Below are 25,344 nucleotides of genomic sequence, written 5' to 3'. Positions count from 1 at the left end.
ACAGAAAGAAATCTGGGAAACTCACAAATATGTGGATATTAAAAAACACACTCCTAAAAGCAGTGAATCAAAGAAAAAATCAAGGGAAATTAGAAAACACTTTGAGATGAAAATAATAAACACAACATACCAAAATGTATGAGATGCAGTGAACGCACTGCTTAGAGAACAATTTATAACTATAAATGTCTATAATAAAGAACAATTTTAGGTACTTCCCTGATGGCACAGTGGTTAAGAATCCACCTGCAAATGCAGGGGACACAGGTTTGAGCCCTGGTCCAGGAAGGTCCCACATGCCGCGGAGCAACTAAGCCCACGCGCCACAACTACTGACCCTGCACCCTAGAGCCTGCGAGACACAACTACTGAGCCTGTGCGCTAGAGCCCGTGAGCCACAACTACTGAAGCCCGCATGCCTAGAGCCCATACTCCACAACAAGAGAAGCCACAGCAATGAGAAGCCTGAGTACCGCAACGAAGAGTAGCCCCCGCTCACTGCAACTAGGCAGCCAAAAATATATAAATAATTTTTAAAAATCTCTAAAAAAAAAAAAAAAAAAGAACAATTTTAAATCAACAACTTAACCTTTCATGCTAACAACAAAACAAAGCAAAAAGCAAACTAAATACAAAGCAAGCAGAAGGAAGGAAATATAAAGAATTGAGCATAAATAAAATGCTGGTTTCTTGAAAATATCAACAAAACTGACAAATCTTTATCTAGACTAACCAAAAATAAAAGAAGACTCAAATCACTAATATCAAGAGTGACAGAGGGGACAATACTATCAATCTTAGAGAAATAAAATTGATTATAATACCATAAACGACCATATGCCAATAAACTAGAAAACCCAGATGAAATGGACACACTTCTAGAAAGACACGAAGTACTGAAACTGACTTAAAAAGAAACAGAGGGACTTCCCCGGTGGCACAGTGGTTAAGAATCCACCTGCCAATGCAGGGGACATGGGTTTGAGCCCTGGTTGGGGAAGATCCCACATGCTGCGGAGCAGCTAAGCCCGGGTGCCACAACTACTGAGCCTGTGCTCTAGAGCCTCTAAGCCACAACTACTGAAGCCTGGGCGCCTAGAGCCCATGCTCCACAACAAGAAAAGCCACTGCAATGAGAAGCCCGCACACCACAACAAAGAGTAGCCCCTGCTCGCCACAACTAGAGAAAGCCCGCGCGCAGCAACGAAGACCCAAAGCAGCCAAAAATAAATTTTAAAAAAATTTTTAAAAATTTTAAAAAAAGAAATAGAAAATCTGAATAGACTTATGAAAAGTAAAAAGAGCGAATGAGCAATCATAAAACTTCCCACAAAAAAAAAACTAGGATCAAGTGGCTTTGTTGGTGAATTCTACTAAACATTTAAAGAAGAATTAACCAAACTTTCACAAACTCCCAGAAAACAAAAAAGGAGGAAACATGTCTTAACTCACTCTCTGAGGCCAGTAGTATCCTGATACTAAAACCAGAAAAGACATCACAAAGAAATGTCCCTTATGAATATAAATGCAAAAATCTTCAGTACAGTACTAGCAAACTGAATCCAGCAACATATAAAAAGAATTATACACCATGAGAAAGTGGGATTTATCCCTGGAAAGCAAGGTTAGTTCAATATACGAAAATAAATCAATGTAATGCACCATATTAATAGAATAAAGAGGGCTTCCCTGGTGGCGCAGTGGTTGAGAATCTGCCTGCCAATGCAGGGGACACGGGTTCGAGCCCTGGTCTGGGAAGATCCCACATGCCGTGGAGCAACTAGGCCTGTGAGCCACAACTACTGAGCCTGCACGTCTGGAGCTTGTGCTCCGCAACAAGAGATGCCGCGACAGTGAGAGGCCCGTGCACCGCGATGAAGAGTGGCCCCCGCTCGCCGCAACTAGAGAAAGCCCTCACACAGAAATGAAGACCCAACACAGCCAAAAGTAAATAAATAAATAAATAAATTTTTAAAAATTAAAAAAAAAAAGAATAAAGAACAAAAACCACATGATCGTCTCAACAGAGACAGAAAAAGCATTCAACAAATTCCAACACCTTTTCATGACAATAAACACTCAAAAAGCTAGAAACAGAAGAGAATTTCCTCAACCTGTTGAAGAGCATCAATAATCATCAACATTATACTTAATGGTGAAAGACTCAAAGTTTTCCTATTAATATCAGGAACAAGACAAGGATGTCTACTTTCACCACTGCTACTCAACGTTGTATTGGAGGTTTGACTCTGGGTAACAGGCAAGAAAAAGAAATAAAAGGCATCTATCTAGATTGAACCTGGGGAATTCCCTGGCGGTCCAGTGGTTATGACTCAGCACTTTCACTGCCATGACCCATGTTCAACCCCTGGTTGGGGAACTAAGATCTCACAAGCCACACACAGCACAGCCAAAAAAACAAAAAACAAAAACAAAACAATCTGGATTCTAAAGGGAGAAGTAAAACTACCTCTATTTGCAGATGACATGGTCTTGTATGTAGAAAAGCCAAAGGAAACCACACACACAAAACCCCTTAGAACAAAATAAGTACAGCTGGGTTGCAGGATACAAGAGCCATATACAAAAATCAATTGTATTTCTACACACTAGCAATGAACAATTCAAAGAAGAAATTAAGGGCATCCCTGGTGGCGCAGTGGTTGAGAACCTGCCTGCCAATGCAGGGGACACGGGTTCGAGCCCTGGTCTGGGAAGATCCCACATGCTGCAGAGCAACTAGGCCCGTGAGCCACAACTACTGAGCCTGCGCGTCTGGAGCCTGTGCTCCACAACAAGAGAGGCCGTGATAGTGAGAGGCCTGCACACCACGATGAAGAGTGGCCCCTGCTTGCCACAACTAGAGAAAGCCCTCGCACAGAAACGAAGACCCAACACAGCCAAAAAAAAATTAATTAAAAAACAAAAACTTAAAAAAAAAAAGAAATTAAGAAAACAACTCCACTTTCAATAGCATCAAAAAACAATAAAATATCTAAGAATAACTTTAACAAAATAATTGTAATACATGTACACTTAAAACTACAAAACTCCATTGAAAAAAATTAAAGAACAAAATAAATACAAAGACATCCCAAGTTCAATGGATTGCAAAACTTAATACTAGTAAAATGGTAACACTGCCCAAACTGGTCTACTATTCAATGCAATCCCAGCTGGCTTTTAGTAGGGATGGTGGATATTGAAAAACTGATCCTCAAATTCATATGGAAATGTAAGGGACCTAGAATAGCCAAAATAATCTTGAAAAAGAACAAAGTTGGAGATCTCACACTTCATGATTTCAAAACTTACTAGAAAGATACAATAATCAGTACTACGTGGCATTAGCATAAGGACAGACGTACAGATCAATGGAATAGAACTGAGAGTCCAAAAATAAACCCTTTTTTTTTTTTTAACAAGAGTGACAAGATAATTTAATGGAGGAAAGAATAGTCTCTTTAACAAATAGTGCTGAAACAACTGAGTATCTACATGCAGAAGAATGAGGTTGGACCCATACCATAGACCGTTATACAAAAATTAACTGAAAATGGATTATAGATCTAAACATAAGAGCTAAAACAATTACACTCTTAGAAGAAATCATAGTAAATCTTTATGACCTTGGGTGGGACAAAGTTTCTTAGCTATGACAACAAAACCATAGCCAACCAAAGGAAACAAAAATTAAGACTTCATCAAAATTAAAAACTACTGTGCCTCAAAGGATACGTTAACAAAGTGAAAAGACAAGCTACCTGAGAAAATATTTATAAATTATGTACCTGACAAGAGTCCAGTATCCAGAATAGATCAAAACCCCTTACAACTTATCAATAAAAAGACAAACAACTCAATTTAAAAATAGGCAAAGGAATTTAATAGACACTTCTCAAAAAAAAAAAAAAAAGCTATACAAATAGCCAACAAGTACATGAAAAGATGTTCAACATCATTTGTCTTTAGGGAAATGCAAATCAAAACCACTATGAGATACCACTTCATACTCAGTAGGATAGTTATAATAAAAAGGAGACGATAACAAGTGTCGATGAGGAAGAGGAGTATCGAAACCCTCCTACACTGCTGATGGGAATTTAAAATGGTACCGGTTGTGGAAAACAGTTTTGGCAGTTTCACAAAATGTTAAGCATAGAGTTACCATGTGACCCAATAATTATACTCCTAGGTACATAGCCAGAACAATTGAGAAGATTTGTTCACACAAAAACTTGTACACAAATGTTTATAGCAGCATTATCCATAGTAGCCAAAAACTTCATAATAGTCAAATATCCATCAATTGTTGAATGGATAAACATATGGTATATCTGTACAATGGAGTATTATTCACCCATGAAAAGGAATGAAGTGCTGACACATGCTACAACATAAACAAACCTTGAAAGCATTATGCTAAGTGAAAGAAGCCATTCACAAAAGACCATGTTATAATTTCCTTTATACGAAATGTCCAGAATAGGAAAATCCATAGAGATAGAATATCCTTGCCAGGGTCTAGGGGAAGGTTGTGAATGGGGATACAGTTTTGTTTTGGGGGTGAAATTATTCTGGAATTAGATAGCTTCATGGCTGCACAAACTCGTGAATATACTAAAAAACCAATGAATTTTACACTTTAAAATGGTGAATTTTATGGTATATGAATTTTACCTTAACTTAAAAAAAGAAAGACATACAATCAGCTGTTAGTATGAGGATTCAACGTAGGGTGTCTATAAAGCAGCCTGAGTAATTAAAAACACTATTTGGATGGCTGCAGGGAGGGAGGGTCAGAGAGATGAACTTAACCCTGCCCCCATCAATCTGTGGACTGCAAGGGAATGCTTACTCAACAATGGGTCATTTCCAATGAGAGTTTTTTGGAGCTAAATAAGTACCAAGTCTAGTTTATCATTTTAAAAGAGTAACAATACTTCTGAAGATTCTTGGGAAAATAAAGAAATGCATATGGTGATGAGAAAGGGAGAGAAGAAAGAGTAAGTTCTCTTGAGGAGGTTTCATAACCTTCAAGTTTTGGTTAGTAGAAGAGGATCAAAGAACTAGTGGAGATCCTTTGTAGAAAATCTAACCTGCACCCTACGCCCCGGACAAAAGAAAAAAAGGAAAAAATAGAAAATATGCCAAGAGCAACTTTATCCAAATCTATAAAAATAACTCTTTTTAATTCTCAAAATAAGATTTTCTCAAATAATCTGACATTACAAAATTGAACTGATTAAAAAATTGAGTTGGTTAATGAACAGGATATTATAATGACCAAAATATTTACAAAAGGATGCTCTGACCAATTAATCTACTCTTCTAAAACTTATTGTAGGTCGTAAATTTGAGGAGGGCTTATTTTAAATACTGATAGAAATCGACAAGAAGGCAAATTGGAAAAATGCAAAAGAAGCCACTCCAAGAATAATTACAGCCCAAATCACTCAATACATTTATTCAAGTATTTACAAAGAGCCTGCTCTAGGTTACAGCTTTCTTCTGGAAATTCAGTGTTTCTGTATAAGGGGTACCATCTTTTTTTCCCCAGTGTTTATTGGGGTAAAATGTATATAACATAAATTTACCATCTTAACCATTTTTAAGTATACAGTTTAGTATTAAGTACCTTCACACTGTTGTGCAGTCATCACCACCATCCATCTCCAGAACTCTTTTCATCTTGCAAAACTGAAATTCTACACTCATTAAACTCCCATTTCCCCCTACCCCCACCCACCAGGCAACCACCACTCTACGAGTTGGACTACTACTTTAAGTACCTTATTTAAGTGGAGTCATACAATATTTGTCTTTTTGTGACTGAGTTATTTCACTTAGCCTAATGTCCTCAAGTTTTATCCATGTTGTAGCATGTCAGAATTTCCTTCCTTTTTAAGGCTGAATAATATTCTGTTGTATGTATAGACCACATTTTGTTTATCCATTTATCTGTTGATGGACACTTGGTTTGCTTCCATGTTTTAGCTATAGTGAGTAATGCTGCTATGAACAGGGGTGTTCAGGGGTGCCATCTCTTGTCAAGGAGATGGCCAAACATCCACTGTAACACACAGTGCAAGCAGAACTATTTCTGCATTTGTAATATTTATTGTTAGGTCTCAGGTTTGCTTATACACTAACGTTTTGTTGGTTTGTTTTTATTTTTTATTTTCTTTGCTATTTCATTAACACTCTCACGAATTTCTAAAATCAAGTCAAGGAAAAGGAACCAGGCTACCTTACGTACTTAAGTATTAATTAACAGTAACATATTAAAGGAAGATTTTTTCCCCCAATTAAATGCAAGTAACTCACAGGTGGAAAAAAATATTTAAAAATACCTAAGTTAAAAGTTTACATTAGGTACAAGTTGTATTTCCTAAATGACTTCTTTTCATCCTTCATTATCTAAACAGAAGGAATCAGACAAGAAGTATCCCTTCTTAACATTTTCATCTGAACACAAACAAGCTGAAATGCCTACCATTAAAAAAACAAAAACCAAAAAACTCTCTTACTTCCTTCCCCCTAATGCCCTTAACAATAAAAAAATACCCTTGAAAAATACATCTCTCTACTTAAGCATATGAGTATCGGACAAGAAAGGCAGAAAGAGGATATAATTGCATCTATTGTCATACAAATCTCACTTTAAAATGGAATTTTTAGGGATGCAACTTTTCTTAGTCATCTTTTTAAATGACTCTAACATCCTGGAGATATTCTTTGAAGGATCATTTGGAGGATTCCAAGACTTAAAAAAAAAAAAAAATACACTTGAGGGACTTCCCTGGTGGCACAGTGGTTAAGAATCCACCTGCCAATGCAGGGGACACGGGTTTGATCCATGGTCTGGGAAGATCCCACATGCCGCGGAGCGGCTAAGCCTGTGTGCCACAGCTACCGAGCCTGCGCTCTAGAGCCCATGAGCCACAACTACTGAGCCAGCGTGCCACAACTACTGAAGCGCACATGCCTAGAGCCCATGCTCCGCAACAAGAGAAGCCACCGCAGTGAGAAGCCCGCGCACCACAACGAAGAGTAGCCCCCCGCTCACCGCAACTAGAGAAAGCCCACACACAGCAACGAAGACCCAACGCAGCCAAAAATAAATAAATAAAATATAAATAAATTTATAAAAAAATAAATGGGTGAATTGTATGGTATGTAAATATGCAAAAAAAAGCTGTAATAAAAGTTAATTTAAAAAAATACACTTGCAACCTTAATATAACAAAGTAAAACTTTCTAAATTCATTCTTCAAAATAAGTCACAAAGCACAAAAACTACAGAGCAGTGATTCTCAAACTGGAGCACGCATCAGAATCCCCTGGAGAGCTTGTTAAAACAGAGATGGGTTCCACCCCCAGAGTCTGTGATTAATTAGGTCTAGGGTGGGATCTAAGAATATGCATTGCTAGTGAGTTCTCAGATGACACAGATGCCGTGGGTCCGTTTGAAAACACCTGCTGTATCCAAACAGGAGCACATTCTCTTGAGACTCAACCCTTGAAGAAGCATGTATGTTCCCTTTAAATTAACGTTAAAAACTCATTTTTAGCTATTCCTCCTAAAAGAAATTACTTTGTGTGATATTACTGTTTATTTAGCAGTTTTAGTCAATCCCTTTAATAAATTCTTTATGATAAAAAGTTTTTAGTACCCCTGCAGAGAGAGCCAGGTCTCATTAAAGAAACTTATTACCCCAAGTGAGTCTTGTAATGTGTGAATTTTGGTTCAGCGAATTTCTTTTAATTTGGGGGCTGATAATTATACTAGCACATATTTGGCAAGCAAGCTCCATTGAGAAAAATTAGGTACTTGATTATATTGAATTATTTTATACATTATTCTCTATCTCTATCTGCATGGCCCTTGAGGTTACTGCCATAAACTAACAGCCACTGGATGGAAATAGCCCAGACACAGATTTGGTTTGATACATGGAATACTTGTGGGAGGGGGAAGTTATGCTTGATCCAACACTTAAAAGTCAGGTGCTTTCACATTAAAATTCAGATTTCCACGTACCCTTAAAATTAAAAAAAAAAAAAAAATCAGAAAATCTGGCAACGTCATTCCCAATTTTGCACGTAAACAATCAGCCAGAGTTGGGCCACAGCTGCCCTTCATAGAGAATTCGAGCTCTAGCTGGCCACAGTCCCCATTCATTTCCTGTCATCTTCAACCTAGTCTTCACCACTCTATTTATCGGTCTAGCCTCTGTAGGCATGTGTATTTGAGTGCTGGGCCTAGGAGGAAACAGTAGTCTCCATTTCAAAAAGTAGATATAAACTGGCTTAAACTCAGTGTGGTGTAGGTAGTTCCTTTGGACACCATCTCTTATGGCCTAAGGTTGTTGAGTTGTGTGATCTACCAGTAGGCCACCTCTGCTCTCTGGAAATTCTTACATTAGAAACTTTGAGGCGAATGACCATTCTCTGAAAAGCAGTGTTATCAGGTTGAGACCCTTTGTATGTGGCAAAAAGAACAGTGTAAATGATGGCTGTGCCTGCAAAAACCTGCATGCAGAATGCCTATTTATTATTTTAACCTTTTTTCTTGTGAAATAACACAGAAAAGTAAAATGGAATACATAGCTTAAAATACTGTAGAGTACTCTACAGTATACCTCTACCACCCAGTCAAGAACATCAGCACATCAGGAGTCCCTACAAAGCCACCTCCCAAACACGACACCCTACCTGCCTTTCTGAGGTAAACACTGACTTGTATAATTTTTCCACCTAAACCTGCTTCCCCAACAATATCACTTAATTCTGCCTGTTTCTAAAAGCCAAGTTTATAAATTTTGTCTCTTGTAAATGAATTTAAAATTTCAATTCTATGTTTTTAAGATACATGTTAATGTGCCTTCTTTTTCCTCTCGATCAGCCTCACCAGAGATTTATCAACTTTATAGGTCCTTCCAAAGAGCCAACTCCTAGCTTTGTTGATCTTCTTTCTGCTCTTGTCTTTAGTAGTTTCTACCTTCTACTTTTTTTTTATTGTGCTGCTTTTTTGACTTCTTGAGATAATATTTGCTAGTTACTTTGGGGTCTTTTTTCTTTTAAGGCTATACATTTTTCTATTAAGTACTGTTTATCTATATGCTATAAATTTTATATGAAATATTTTTATCATTTATTTAAAATACTTCTTAATTTCCATTGCAGCTTCTTTAACTCATTAGTTATTTAGGGTTATATATTTCAGTTTCCAAACATATGGAGATAATATTCTATTTATCTATTACTGATTTCCAGCATAATTACACTGGAATCAGAGTACATATTGGGTATAATATCAATCTTTGAAATTTGTTGAGGATTAACAATCCAGCCTATCATAAATTCTTGTAAGATATTATGTGCCTGCTTAAAAAGAATATGTACTTCAGTTTGGTGTAGTGTGTTCACTAGAATATGTTTATAAATCATGTTGATCAAATTTTCAATAACCTTTACAGATTTTTTTCATACGCTTCTATCATCAGTTATTGAGAAAGATCTGTTAAAATTTTCCACTGTGATTACATATTGTCTATTCCTCCTATAGTTCTGTAAAATTTTGCTTTATATATTTTGCAGCCATGTTATTAGGTACATACAAATATAGAATTCTATCTTCCTGGTGAATTAAAACTGATCATTGAAAAGTAATAGTAATACATAGTGATGCTTTTTGGCTTGAAGTCTATTTTGTCTACTACTAACATAGCTACACCAGCTTTCTTGTGATTAGTGTTTATATTGTACACATTTTTACATCTTTTTATCTCCAATCATTCTGTATCCATAGATTTAAGATATACTGCTGGTATAATGCATAAAACTGACAAAATCTAGTCTGAAAAATCTTTGTCTTTCAACCACAATAGTTAACCAATTTATGTTTAATGTAATTACTGATGTATGAGTTTAAGTCTACCACCTCTTCATGTGTTTTATGTATTTCACTTGTTCTCTGTTCCTTTTTTCTTCCTTTAAATTGCTTTCTCATTAGGGTGTTCCCTTTGTTAGAAGTTATAAAATTTTTCTATTTGTTTAATGTTTACTGTATTACAACATATATCCTTCATTTATCAAGGTGAAAAGTTAATTGACACCTTTACCCTCCTCCAAAACAATGCACAAATCTTAGAACAGACTAATTCCACTTACCGCCTCCCAACTTTTATGCTATGTTTGCCCTGTATTTTAAATCTCTCTGTATTATAAAAAATCTACCACTGTATTATCTTACACAGTCAATGTTCACTTTGAGTTACCCACATATTCACCACTTTGTTTTCATTTTTTTCTACACTTTTGACCTCCCATTTGGATTACTTTTCTCCTACTTGAAGAATACCCATTAGGAATTCCTTTTGTGCAAACAACTGGTGGTAGGCTCTGTTTTTTTTTATATAAAATACCTTTAACCTTCACTTTTACCTCTTTCTTTTCATTCTTGAACACTATTTTTTGCTGGGTCTAAAATTTGGGGCTGGCAGTTCTTTCTTTCAGCACACTGAAAACATTATTCCACTGCCCTTTGCTATATACTCTGTGACAGAAAAGTCAACTGTCAGTCTGACCATCACTCTTCTAAAGTTAATGACATTTCCCCCACTCACTGCTTTAAGGTTTCCCTTTGTATTCTGTTTGCAGAAGTTTCACTGTGATGAGTCTAGGTGTGGATTTCATTTTATCTATACTGTTTGGGCTTTGTGGGGCTTCTTGGATCTTAAGTTTGAGGTCATTCATCTGTTCCAAAATGTTTAGCAATGATCCTTCCAATATTGCACTCTTTTTCTCCTCCCGTTTCTAAGATTCCAACTACATGATAGGCCTCACTCTATCTTCTCTTACCTTCTCTTTTACATATTTCACTTTTCCCCCCTCTCTCTGTGCTTCACTTTGAATAGTTTCTTCTAACCAATTCTTCAGTTCACTATTTGCTTTTCAGCTGTGTCCAACTGCCTATAAACTTGTTCATTTTGTTCTTACATTTTCAGTTCTGGAATTTGTTTCTTAATCTGCAAAGCCACAATTTAGAGTTTTCAGTCCTTGCTGAAAATAAAATTTGGTTTTTATTTCCTTTAATACTGTAAGCATAGTATTTTATACTCTGCATCTGATAAGTCCAATATCTACAATCTCTGTGAGTCTATTTCTGTTGTCTGTTGCTTTTGCTGGTTCTCACATATGGTGTCTTCTCTTTTTGTGTGCCTGGTTATCTATAATTGTGGCCAGATGCTGTAACTGGATATTTATTTGTAGAAATCATTTGAGAATAGAATCATTACACCTTTCTCTGAGAATATTTCGTTGCTTTTACCTGTTACCTATGGGCATTAGCTAAATGGAATCATCTTATTCCAAGTAAGCCTTATGGTTTCTGGGCCACTCAGATAATGTGAAACTCAGCTGCAGCCAATGTGAGAGTTGGTTTACTACTAGTTCACCCTTACTCCTAGACATATCTCTTCAGGGAGTCCCAATCCAAACTAAGGAATAGTTCAAACCAGGTTTCCCAGGTTTCAAAGACTCAGACTACAATTTTTATCTCCCTAACTTTGAAAGGACACCAAAGGTGAGCTCAGACTTTCAACTTCCTTTTCCTGGTCAGCAAATGACCACAAGACAAAAGTGATGCCAGTGCTAGGCTCACTCCTCTGTGTTTACATTCTCTCCCAAATCTTAACTCATCTCCTCACAATTTATTAGTTCTTAAATGTTTAAGATTAAACAAATTTTTATCTAGCTTCTTTAAGTGACTTCAGTAAGAGAGCTGTTTGAATTACATGACTTACCACTAGCTAAAGCAGAAACCTCCCAGCATTCTGTTATATAACGTTGGTACATGGCCTTAGCTTGACAACACCTACCTCAAGGTGAAAAGTAAAAAGTCCTATGATATTCTTTGAAGAATACTGACAGTTCTTCTTGGTAGCAACTCACCCCTATAGTGCAGTGCAACTATAAAGGATGAGATTTCAAGTTATAGTTCCCTTCCATCAACAGATGAATGGATAAAGAAGATGTGGTATGTGTCTGTGTATACAATGGAATATTACTCAGCCATAAAAAAAATGAAATCATGCCATTTTTAGCAACATGGTTGGACCTAGAGATTATCATACTAAGTAAAGTCAGACAAAGAAAGACAAATATCATATGATATCACTTATATGTGGAATCTAAAAAATAGTACAAATGAACTTATTTACAAAACAGACTCCCAGATATAGAAAACAAACCTCATTACCAAAGGGGAAGCGGGGAGGGATAAATTGGGAGTAGGGGATTAACAGATGCACGGTACCATATATAAAATAGATAAACAACAACGATTTACTGTATAGCCCAGGGAACTATATTCAATATCTTATAATAACCTATAATAGAAATACATACACCTGAACCTAACATAATATTATAAATCAACTATACTTTTAAAAACAAAGTTATAGTTCCTGTAATTTATTCACTCTATGACCCTGGACAAAGATTTGCCTGCAAAATTGGGTAGGGAAATAATACTTCCACACTTACCAGAATATCAAGTGAAGGAACACAAAAGAACTTGAAAAAGCCTATAAAACCAACTAAAATTATAAATCTCTTCCCTCCTTTCTCTGCTCCATGGGTGAGCCACTCATCCATGGCTCTGGGTAATTTATCATGGCAGGCTAGTGCTCAACTGGTAACTCAGGTCACTCGTCACTGGCTGGCAACATTACACAAGACACAGTATTCCAGGAGCCAATCAAGAGCTACCTATTACTATACTATCTATGTTTTTAAATACTTCAGTATACATAGTGTGCTCACAGATGATGTACACACACACTCTTAACCACTAGGGGTAGGTAGGCAGTATTTCAGGTACCTTAATAAAAAAAAAAATGCATACTCCAGGTGTGGTTGGTTCACATTTGAAAGACTAGAAGTCCAACCTTCAGAGTCAGGCTATCTTAAGTGTATCAACTACAGCTATCTAAATCTATATTAGAGGGTTCCCTAATAAGAAAAGAAGGGTAGAAATAATTTTCCTGATTAAACTAATAGTGTTCAATATATATATGGGTTTGCTGGAACGATTGTACAGGGGCACTGAACCTTGTGTGTACATGTGGGTTGTAAGAATCTGGCAAAGCAGGCAACCTAACACTCTTTTCAGTGGCCCTCTGGGCCTAGGGCTCTGGTCCTGGGTCTGGACACTTAACAGAGAATTCCATCACCTGATCCAATGGAAAGGTTAGATATATCCTGTAATGAGAATATGTCTGCACCTGTCTCTACTGAACTTCTGATGCGGGCTACACAGCCAAAGCAAAAAGGTTGGGGCTTTTGTCTGTAAGAACAGGTTGAATGACTAACTTTTGTGCCTGCTTGCTAATAAATATTCATATGTGTGGCAAAATGTGGTCTGAGTCTTGATTTTATTGTTGCAGACCACATGGTAGCATAACAACCTCTAATTATTGGAAGCTACCGATTTCTACCAAAAAGATTTGGACTGTCGGGAGCAGTGAGACTGGCTCAGTTCAGTTTGCAACAATTGTGGTGCATCCAATTTCCCAGATGAATACTGCTGGGACAGAACCTCACAGCAGGAACATCACGCTGATCGAGGTGATGTACTAACTTGCCAGCCTGGACCCTCTAAGAGAAAGGCTGTTTCTCTTCAGTGGGAAAACCACAGGAAGCCACGAAGACAGCCTCGGGGTGTGGGTTTTGCTGGGAGCCTGCCAAAAATACCATCATTCTGTTTCTTGGCCCCTAGAATGCAATGATACCCAAGCTTTTTCGTTTTCTTTTTTTTTTTTGCCTCCAATGATTTCCCCCAAACCACCTGGACTCAGTACTCTACACAAAATGATGTCACTTAAACAGTATCTGTATTCAAAGGAATATATTAGAGGCAACTATCCTACTTGCTGAAGTAAAGGCAAAACAGAAGCATTTGTACTTTCAAAACAGCACTTGTCTTGGATTCTTAACAGCTGTACGTCCCTACACTCCAAATATTTTTAAAAATTTAAGCTAAAAATTTACCAAAATGGGAAAGTGAACTATGTTTGTCATAAACAGTTTTTTGAGGAAAACCTTGGAAATTTTCACCATCCACCCTGCATCTGGGCGGTGGGGCACTAGACGTTGCTCTAGCCCACACAATGTTCCTGATGGTACAGTCTGAAGACACAACCCTCGGAAACACATTCCTCTTGGTATCAGGATTCCCCTTTAAAAAGACAAGTCCCCCAAGGGTAGTCAACCAACTGTTTCACCAAGGAGCTTAACCAATCTGTCCTTGAAACTGCTGAAAATGTGAAGTGGCTGAGTAATATTCCATTGTATATATGTGCCACATCTTCTTTATCCATTCATCTGTCGATGGACACTTAGGTTGCTTCCATGTCCTGGCTATTGTAAATAGAGCTGCAATGAACATTGGGGTACATGACTCTTTTTGAATTATGGTTTTCTCAGGGTATACGCCCAGTAGTGGGATTGCTGGGTCATATGGTAGCATGATCTGTGACCACCTAGAGGGGTGGGATAGGGAGGGTGACTCAAGAGGGAGGGGATATGGTGGTATATGTATATATATAGCCGATTCACTTTGTTATACAGCAGAAACTAACACAACATTGTAAAGCAATTATACTCCGATAAGGACGTAAAAAATAAAAAAATAAAAAATCTAAAGTGGGATCTTCCTCCAACCCCAAATGAACACACTGGAATTCTCTGAGTGTGAATTAATCCTACCACCTCATTGTCTGAGAGGTGTTTAATACGGCAGGTAAGTGAAGTGGGAGTTGGGAATCCTGGACTCTCATGCAATTTCTCTGAATCTAGTGATCTCTCTACCTGATAGACTGGTAAGCCCCCTTGCTAGCACCTTCACAGGAAGCTTGAAAGAGAGATTGGGAAAACACCCATCAAGTGATGCCAAAGGAAGGCAGAAATGCCACAGCCAAGGCAGCTGATCCTCTCTGCTCGTGTTGCACTGGCCCACTCACGGTACGGCTCCAGCAAGAGGCGGCAAGATGAATGAGGCTGGAGACAGGCCTGTGAGCAGCAGTGTGGGGCAGGGACCAGAACAACCGCACGAACAGGCAGCAACCTGGTGCTGTCACAGAAGTGCCATCCACACTCTCACGTCCTGGCCTCAAAGAGCACAGAGAAACTCAGAATTCAGAGGGAACACAGGCAAGAAGTCTTTACCCTAGGTTCACCTCAGCTCCTCTCAAGTTATAGGCCCAACACTGGCCACAGATTACCTGCACAGATCTTCAGGAAATAAGAGGATTCACCCCTGCCCAGAGCGCACACTCCTGGGAACATTAAATCTCATTTCATTTTGGTTAATAATTAAACCCCTAGATTAAGAGCTTACTTGAAAAGGAAAGAAAAAGACAAAGAATCTAATAGCCTGCACATTTAATATTTGCTGACCTCTTGAGGCCATGCCCCTTTTAAAAGAATTGCTCATCCTTTTTTATTCCCCTCCTTTTTTGTCAACTTCTAAAGATGGCAAGTTTTTTATGGCTGTAAATTACAAAATGAGTGCATTTATAAAGGACACGGGAATGGCACCGGACCTCTGCTCGTACGAAGGAGCAATCGAAAGCATTTACAGAGTGCCGCGCCCATGACACTCGGCATACCGGCTCTTGTTTAATCTTCACCGCCACGAAAAAAGAATTTTTAACTATTTTCTACCTGAGGAAACTGAAGCTCAGGAACTTCAAGAAACTTGTCATAGGTCACGTAGTTAGTAGGTGGCATCGTCTCAAAAGCCAGTGCTCATTTCTAGCGTACAAACCATGTCCAAGTGTCCTGTTACCTTTCTGCCAGCTTGTAGTCAAAGGCTGGTATACTTGGAGTTCCCTGGTACTGGGGCTCTCACTTGTTCAGACCTGCAAGCCATTTGAAGCCTCTGCAGTTCTTTAAAAAATTTTTAAACTTTTTCTTGCAAATGGCTCGTTCCCTTTATTCAACGCACAGCTTCAAATTACTCTTGGCCTTTTCCAAAAAAAATCAAACCCACTCTCAAAGGTCAAGAATTCACCACTGCTGAGGCTACTAAGAGGAAAATATTGTGAGATCTGAAGCAATTTCCCAAGAAGAACTTGTCAACTGTTTTGAGCTACCACAGCAGAACTGAAACAAGTACAATGCCCCGCCAACCACACCCCGCCCCCAGGGGTCACTGAAAGGGCCCATTTCTTGGGACTTGCAGTCCTTTTGCAGAGAGCATGATATTGTGATGCAGGACTCATTTTTCAGGTATTAAGTGCCCACTGGAACATTCTCAATAATAGGAAGCAGTGAGTGATTAGGCAAAGAAAAGCAGATGTTGTGAAATAAAACTCTTACTCCTCCAGTAGGGCCAAGTGCTGCGTATGTGTTTTTGCTTTCTTACTTATGCATGTTATTCTACCAGGAAGTCATTTTGCTCTCAATTATTATTATTATTTTTAAATCCACTTGCATTGTGACTGAAGTCAAGTTTGTCAGGTCAGACTGAACTAACAGAAAATCTAGATATGGGTACAGTAGCAATCCCACGGACGGTTTCTAGTCAGGCTTTCTTCTTTAAGAAAGAGCGACGTGGAGCTCACGTTCCATGCTGGGGATGTGTGAGGAGTTTTAATGCAACAGAGAAACACTGCCACTTCCTTCAATCCCACTTTTGTTATCATCTTCCTTTAGGGTCCTTCGTGAAAAAGTTGACATAAAAGGAAAGGGAAATGTGAAGTTCAACTGAGAACTGGGAAAAACCCAAGTTTTCTCTCCCGCCTTTACAAACAACACAAAAATATACTTTTGCACAGATTTCTGTTCCAAGTTGGAGTACTGATAAAGGTCTTAAAAATATCCAAATGCTTCAGTAACTCGAGTCAACTGCCAAGACACTTAGGTTGTCTGGAGTTCTGACTGTGGGCCTTGTGACCATTCAACACACCCTTCAAAGCAGTCCTCACGGGGACGGGGCAATCACCCCAGTGATGCCGCCGTTCCTTACAACTCTGTTGGATGCACACTTACTTAGTGTCAAGATAGTTCTTCTAATTTACAAGATTTGCTATGTCTGTTCTCCCATTGACTGTTCACCTTTGGCACGCTTGCAGCCCTGTCAGGACCACAGAGCAGCTATTTTCCCAGTTTCAGTCTGATAGTTATAAATTTAAGGTATCTATCTTTGGTGTGTGCTTTAGCCAGCCCTTAGATACTCCAGAAAACAGAAATATGTAGTCTTTTCTTCCTTGTTAAGAAAAAAAGTTTAATAAAACTTTTATGCTGGAAAAATTACTTAAAACCAGGGAAGGCCGGATACTTTAGAATTTATCACTATCACCACATAAGATGTTATATAAACAAGTTATAACAACAGTAACTTTGGGAATAGGATGTTCTCAAACAGTTCTTTCAATCTTCTATGGCAAGAAAGGCTGTAGTGACAAGTACTTTTAGAAATACCTGGACAGGATATTGGAAGACCTTTTAGAAAAAATAAAATGGACTTTTAAAAATCCTGCAGGAGAGCAACCAAAACCCTGCAAAAAGCTCACTGCCAGAATGTGTCCTTTCATAAAATGTTGTCATCTCTGATGAATCCCAAAGGCTCCTTATTCTAATATACTTTGGAAATGATCTTCCTACACAATAACAAATCATCGAAAGCATCAACTACAGCAAATGAGATAGTAAAAGCTGGAAAGAAGCTCAGCTGAACAAATATTCAGAGCACTGAAATGTAACATTCAATTATAGCTACCACGTATGGCTTCATGATAAATCATGCCTCTGCACGAGTAGGCAAAGAGCGTCTGCTACCAAGCCTTAGCTTCCTACCCGACTGAGTTCCTGGAGGGCACAGCCTATCTTCCCATTCTTCCTGTTGTGCTGTTCATTTATTCACATACAAAAACACTCACTAGTTTTTCTCACCATTCAAAACATATTTAACCAGTTCCTACCTTTTGCTAGGAACTAATTATCCCTTCTAAGCTTAGGAACATTTCTTGGGTCAAGATGTTTAAATAAGTTGATGTGCTTGAGGTATATAATCGTATAGTATAATTTTCCTATATTGTCCAGAAGGATATCATCAGAAACTTCAGAGAATGTCCTACTGACCTCTGTATCATCCAAAAATATATCATGAAACAGAAGCTCCAATGTTTGTTGAATTGCTATGACAAAAGTCATTAAAATAAACAACCAAACATATATTTACATGAGTTTAAGTACTCAATTTAAACAGTTATATATATATATATATATTATATGCAACCTGTGTATGTATAAGCATGTACATCCATAAAATGTTTCCCAATTCAAGCTGATGGCACCCTTATTTCAAAAAACCAGCAGTTACTACCATGTTCTTCCCTCCCTACCTTACAAAGGTACTAAGGGTGGAGGGAGGAGGGAAGAAGACAAATGTATTACATAAATAAGAAGAAAAGAAGGAACATGAACAGATGACAGCTGGGGCTCTTTGCCCATCAGGAGTCAAATCAATGCACCACTAGAGAAAGGACAAATAGCCCTTAGAACTCTGAGCAGCTTCGCTGTCTCTCCCCTCCCCCACCTGGATGCCGCTTGGCCTAAAGAAACAAAGCAGCTGATCAAGAGACTACAACAATGTCAGAGTCATGTAACAAAACCCAGTGGTAGATCAGCACAGGCATCTCCCTTTACTACAGTTGAGGAAAATGAGTCCCCAAAGAGAGAGGGCTACTTTCCCAAGCCACACAGAGAGGTCACGGTGGGGCTGTGGCTGGCTGCACCCACATCCCCCAGGGTCTTGTCTGGGAGAGCGTGGGAATGGTACCAAAGAAAAACTCAGAGCAAGGATGCCTTCCTAGGATCCACAGGCATGTTTCAGGGACTTCACGAAGCCAATGAAATTGTCTGCAAAACTGTGTGGCTTCCATTTTTCAGGGGAGCAGGTTTACTGCTTTTATCAGTCTGAACGAGGTCCATGACTCAAAAAATTTAAGAACCACTATGTCAAGGGTTGGGCTTGGGGGAAAGGCTAAAAGCGAATGAGATTAATTCCAAACTAAATTCCAAACTAAAAGGAACTCAGATTTTCAATAACCTTCAGGTTATCTTCAGACTATGCTTGGGCCAGGCAGCCAGTGGAACCATCTAAGGAGAACACAGCCCTAAATTTTCTGGTCTGGATGTTAGAGACCCTCTAAGGGAAAAAAAAAAAAATGTGTTTGGACAGGCGAGGCATGTCTTTGTGACCTCAGGTGACACAGAAAGGAGTAAGCAGCACGAACTTTAACTACCGATTAGGTGGTCTCAGGTTCTCAGGCAAGACTGGGTTCTCTGGAATCACAGAAAAGGTTTTGGCAGTAACAGTAACCATGTAACCATGATGGAAGGTTTCTGCAGCCTTTCAAAGCCAAGGCAGACTTGACTTTCAATCAGGCCTTTCACTGTACCTGCTTGTGAACAGTGACCCCAGAAAGGGTGCCACACACCCCGGAAGACCTAATGCAATCACAGGGGTCTTTGTTTTCCTCTTATTTCTGATGTCAACATCAGTCCCAGGAGTGGGCAAAGGCCTTGGTACTTGGTCACAGGGAACTGGATACACGTCAGCCATTGCAATTTCCCTGGGAAACAGAAAATATTTTCCCCACTCTATGGATGAGGAAATTGAAGCAAAGGGAGAAACGTCCAAGGTTTTTCAAGGAGGTGAAGAGCCAAGAGCTCTGAGGTTAGGGCTTGTAGCTAAATACTCCACACTGGCTCTGGCTGGATATTCCATCTCCTTTTGGGAACCAAGCAGTTCTGGAAGTTGGTGGAACTCTAGTTGCTAAGGACAAGATGTGAGATACAGTTTACACCACACAACTATCCATATGGAATCCATCGCACATTAAAGCAGGAGACTTGAGGCCTCACTAGGTAAATGAGATAGAAAAAGGGAACCTGGGGGTTACTCATCATTTTCCAAATCGGAGATTTATGTCCCTTTTGGAAAGAAGAAGGAACACCTGGCTGCAGCCCAGTTTTGAGTAATATCTGCCACTGAGAAGCTGTATGCAAAAATTCCTGGCACAACTTTGGAGAGCTCTTCCGATGGGGCTCTGGCCAGTCCTTGTAAATGATTGAGATTTAAAACCCTATCAAATCAGAGAAGCAGAGAGTATGCTTGATGCAGCACCATAAATCCCTCTCTCTAAAGCTAATTTCAAACTTACAATAGCAATGTTCAGAGAGAAAAATTATCTGCACATACCCATAAGAGATAGGTTTTTTTTTTTTTAAGCCAAGAAGGGCAGACATCAATGCCTAACAATGATCTGCGGGGCTGGAATACAGTCGATTACTTCCTTAAATATATTTTCTGATTTTTCTGCAACGAAAATGCACTGCTTGGGGAATAAATAATTAAATAAAAGTAAGTAAAGGAAATATAAAAGCTAGCAACTTCAAGTGTCAATAGACAGTCAGAGCTTATCTCATCCGACTGACTCATTTAACAAAAGAAAGGGAGGTGGGCAGAGGGGGGAGCGCCTTGCTGTGGTCCCTCAGCTGGCCAGCAAGGGATGGAGAGCCAGGACCTGGAAATCCCCGCCTGCCTTCCTGTCCTCTGCGCCCCGCCCCCCGCCTCCCCCCCAACGGGCTGCAGCTGCTGGATTCCTCAGGCTAGGAAACCCCTAAGCCTGATGCAAGGTGAGAAACAGCCTCAAGTGTTAGGCGAAGTACAGCCAGATTCCAACTCAAGAAGAGCTGAAATGAAAATGGCACTCACCAAGACAAGAGGACAATCTGAAGGGAACTAGGTGTCCCAGGCTCTGTCACAACTACACAGGACTTCATAAATGTGCCATGTTTTCTTGCCTCTGGCTGTCACACATGTGATCCCCCCACGCCTGGAATACCTTCCTCTTGTCCTCTCTCCCATGTATTTCTACAAATTCCTACTCATTCTTTAACATCAACTTAGAAGTCCCTTGCAAGACCTTCCCTGGTCTTCCCCATTTACAAAGCTAATTGGTACCAGGACACCTTAAGAAGAGGATATACCTTGACTGTAGAGCATATAACAATGTTAGGGAGATCAGCATTGGTTTATAGGTCTCCCTCACTCTCTTGATAGTGTTCTTTGAAGGAGTGGCTATTTTAATCACCTCCATATCTCTGGTACACAGCAGGGACTCAAATGTCAGTTGAATAAACGTATGTCTGCTAACAGACATACAGTAAGAGTTTAACCTCTCCTTCCAAATCTATCATTTGTCTTACTCTCCTCAACGGTGCATCTGCATAACTTTTAGGTAAGAAGTTGCTTTGGGATAGAGGTTTTTCTTTAAAGAAAGTTTAAATACTTGAGTTTAATTTTTGGCATTTCATGCTTCTCTTTTCTTAACAAAGAGAAGAGAAATGAGAGAAGAAAGGTAGGATTATAATAATATCAAAAGATAAATGGACAGGCTGACTATGACAAAGGCAAAAAGAAAGCACAGTTTACCATATGATGATACCAGCTGACATATATCCTACACCACCCTCTCCCTATCACTCCAAGACACACATACACAGGTGCACATAAAAAGCTAATAACAAGTCACTCTGGGAAGTTTAGTCATAACCTATCAACAGAAGACCCCATCGTATAGTAAACACCAGAATGAGTATATTATTAGGGTTGCTAATGGCTAATTAAAATCTGAAGATCAGGTTTCTGGGCACATCTTGCTACATTTGTGCACTAGGCAGTCCCAGATGGTATGAAAACCAAGTTTGGGGCCTGCTTCTTCATAATAGGCTGTTCCTGCAATATTGTCAAGGTTGTGACAGAATTGTGCAACAAGAGCAACAATCCTCTGCCTGCAGTCTCCTCAGGCACAGCCCTCCTCCTGACTCTGCACATCGGACAGAAGTTTCCAGTCAACTTCTGGGTCCCAGGAACAAGGCTACTGTTACATAAAACACCAGAAGGGGCCTAGTTTTACTCCTTCTAGGGAAAGAGAACGGTCACAATACTCAACATACTGCTTCCCTCCCCCAAGACTGACTGGGAAGGGGTACAAGGGGACTTTCTGGGGTAATGGAAACATTCTATGTCTTGATTGAAATGTAGGTTACATGGGTGTATGTGTTTGTCAAAATTATAGTATTGTCCTCTTAAGATTCACGCATTTCACCGTATATAAATTTTGCCTAGAAAAAAAAGAACCATGCACAACGATCAAACTCTAGGTAATAGGTTTACTATCTGCAGTAGTGTGGACTAGCAACTTTGGAACTACTTTCTGTGTATTCTAGGCTTGAGCAAGTAAGTGAATATATGCAGGATACTGGGAGCCAGGTTTCTCACTGTTGGGCAAGGTAGTTACAAATATGGAAAGGGGAAAGTTAACGTTACCAAAGGGGATAAAATACATCATGTGCCTCCTGACATGAGGATACATCATCATTTCTTTGGTATTCCTGCCAAAAATTCATAACCTGAATCTAATCATAAGGAAACATTAGACAAATCCAAATCGAGGGAAATTCTACAAAATAACTGGCAAAATGTCAAAGTGGTGAAGTTAAGAAAGACAAAGAAAGGCTAAGGAACTTTTCCGTATTGAGGGAAGCCAAAGAGACATGACAACTAAATGCCCGATCCTGAACTGGATTCTTGTCTGGAGAAAAAACTTATAAAGAACATTCCTGGTACAAATAACAACATCTGAAATATAGACCGTGTATTAGATAACAGTATTACACAAACATTAAACTGCCTGAATTTGATAAGTGCATTGTGCTTAGGTAAGATAAGAACCTTTTTCTTAGGAAACATATGTGGAAGTATTTAGCTATAAACAATCACAATGTCTCCAATTCACTCTCAAAGTTTCAAGAAAAACAGGAGAGGCAGGGAGGGAGAAGAACACATACACACAAATGGGGAAAAATGTAAACACACGGGGGATCTGGGTAAAGGAGTTCCTTGTACTATTTCTGCAACTTGTAAGGTTAAAATTATATCAAAATAGAAAGGTACCCCTCCAAATACCCTAACTTCCCCCAAATTACTTAGGTGAAAATCTGAAAACAACAAATTAACTCAATGTATTATAAGAAATTCTTTCAAGAATATCGGTTTCAAATTTATACTTTTCCCTTTGGTAGCAATTCCACAAAACTATTTGGCTCTGAATTCCTTTTTAAAACGAAAAAAGGACTCATATACCTTCAAATAGGGTTTTTTGAAATTCTAGTGACAGATACTATCATTTTGTAAAGTCTTACAAGGCAATAAATAGAAATCGGAATGAAAGCGACTCCTCACCACCCTCCTCCCTCCAGATTCTTCAGTATTTTTTCTGGAAGATGGAACAATTCACCTGGCTGTATGCCAAGCTAAAATCAAATAGGATAAGGAACAATTTGCGTGTTGATGATTTAGCCTTCCCTGCCACAGAAGCAGAGAACTGTACTCTTCCCCACCTCAGGCCTTCCTTATAAAAGGTCAATATTTTATTTATATAAATAAGGTAATGAAGGCATTTTTACTCAGCATAGTTTATTCTACCTCCCCAATCTTTCTGTACTTGTGCTTAAATCAAGACACGAGTATGGCCTTAGTGCTAGGGGGGAAAAAAAGCAAAAATACTGAAAATTACCAAAGGAAAAAATTACTTCATGGATGTCAAAGGAGAAATTTTTAAAAGTCATTTTTAGCCTCAAAGAATTTTTTTGAAACAATAACAACTATGATATGACTCAGTTTAAAAAATATTATGCTAAGTATGCATTAAGAAAAATTCACATGCACAGAGATGAAAATGTAATTGGATTTGTCATTTCAAAGTATTAATGCTGGGTTTGCAGATAATAGAGAATGACATTCTCCTAAGCGAATAAATAAGTTAGCCAAGTAAGTAAATGCTGTGTTTCTACTGTAAGGAAATACATGCACCAATGAAGCAACCTTTTCAGCACAAAAGAAATTTAATACCCAGACCACATGAAAAGTGATCGCTATGGGAATAGCACAGCTGTTAAAATCCAAGTCAGTTTGTATTAAATCGTCCAGCATGTTTATGTAAAGCAGGACTCTCAGAATGACCACCAAGGGGAAATAATTTTGCTAACAAAAAAGTAATACCTATAATTAATTTAATGCTTACAATAAGTGTGAAAGAAAAATGCAAAGCTATTCTCTTTCAAAGAACATAAGGGACCTCAGCTAGCTGGTATGCTTGTGATCCTTTTGTAAACAGTATCTCAAGGGCTAATTTAATTAGAAATAGAACAAGAAAAAAATGAGTGTTTGCATTTCACTTAGAGAACCCAATTATCGTTATTTCATTGACTAACCAGATTTACATAAAGCCACAGAAAAACCTCTGACACCGGTGCCAAACAATTTCAACATGAAAATTAATACTGCCGAGTTATTTTGAGACCTATTAGCTTAGCCATTCAAAGAAAAAAATGTGCTCCACTGAAGAGCATATAATCCTAAAACCTGCATTTCTGAAGACAGAAGTGCACACAGACGTCCTTGAAGCCTTGACTCGAGCAGATATAAGATGCCTTAAAGAACCTACAGAAAAAAGGAGCTCACAGATAACTACTAACAAACAGCTTTAAATCTCAACATAGATACTTGGGATGCATAACGATAGAACAGGAGCTTAGTTTACTTTTGAAGAAAAGAGAGAAAGAGTTACTCTAAGTTTTTGAGCACTTAAAATTAACCAAATTTATCAACATTGTCTGTCAAATCTGAGTTAACTTTTTTTTTGGCTGTGCCACCCGGCATGTGGGATCTTAGTTTCCTGACCAGGGATTGAACCCGTGCCCCCTGCATTGGTAACTCAGGGTCTTAACCACTTAACCACTTAACCAGGGAAGCCCCCTGAGTTAACTTTTTAGAGAGACTGGTCAGGATTGTGCTTCTCATAAGACAAGACTCAGGTAAAGTTTTCAAAGAAAGCTTGTCATCTCAGAGTGGAGAGACTATCCCTAGAATTCAATCCCTTTCAGAGTGCCAGATGTAGGCTACACAGCAAAGTTTCAAATTATAACTAAGAGGCCAGAGTTTGGGATTAATGACCCCAACGCTATTTTGCATAACACTTGAACATGAAAGTCTTATCAAGAATCATGAGTTTTAAAAGTCCAGGTTAAATCACTGGGCATTAGAAGGCTTAAAGAGGTATCTAAAAGGAAATCAGCTATAACACACAGTGTATATGTAAAAATAACTCAGACTATCTCAAAGCCTATTAAAAAATGAGATGCCATCACTGTAGTTTTGAGATACATCAGCCGTTTCCCATTACAATGGAGGACATACCA

General features: G+C 38.7%; 1 protein-coding gene across 8 annotated transcripts in view; it reads right to left on the bottom strand.

Moving 5' to 3' along the window:
• The window catches only part of ATG7 (autophagy related 7), a 326,752-nt gene that overhangs the window by 129,216 nt on the left and 172,192 nt on the right, over positions 1–25,344 (bottom strand). The window lies entirely within an intron of this gene.

The sequence above is a fragment of the Balaenoptera ricei genome, chromosome 11, assembly GCF_028023285.1.
Source record: "Balaenoptera ricei isolate mBalRic1 chromosome 11, mBalRic1.hap2, whole genome shotgun sequence".
Taxonomy (NCBI): Eukaryota; Metazoa; Chordata; class Mammalia; order Artiodactyla; family Balaenopteridae; genus Balaenoptera; species Balaenoptera ricei.
This window is presented reverse-complemented; position numbering and strand designations above follow the sequence as displayed.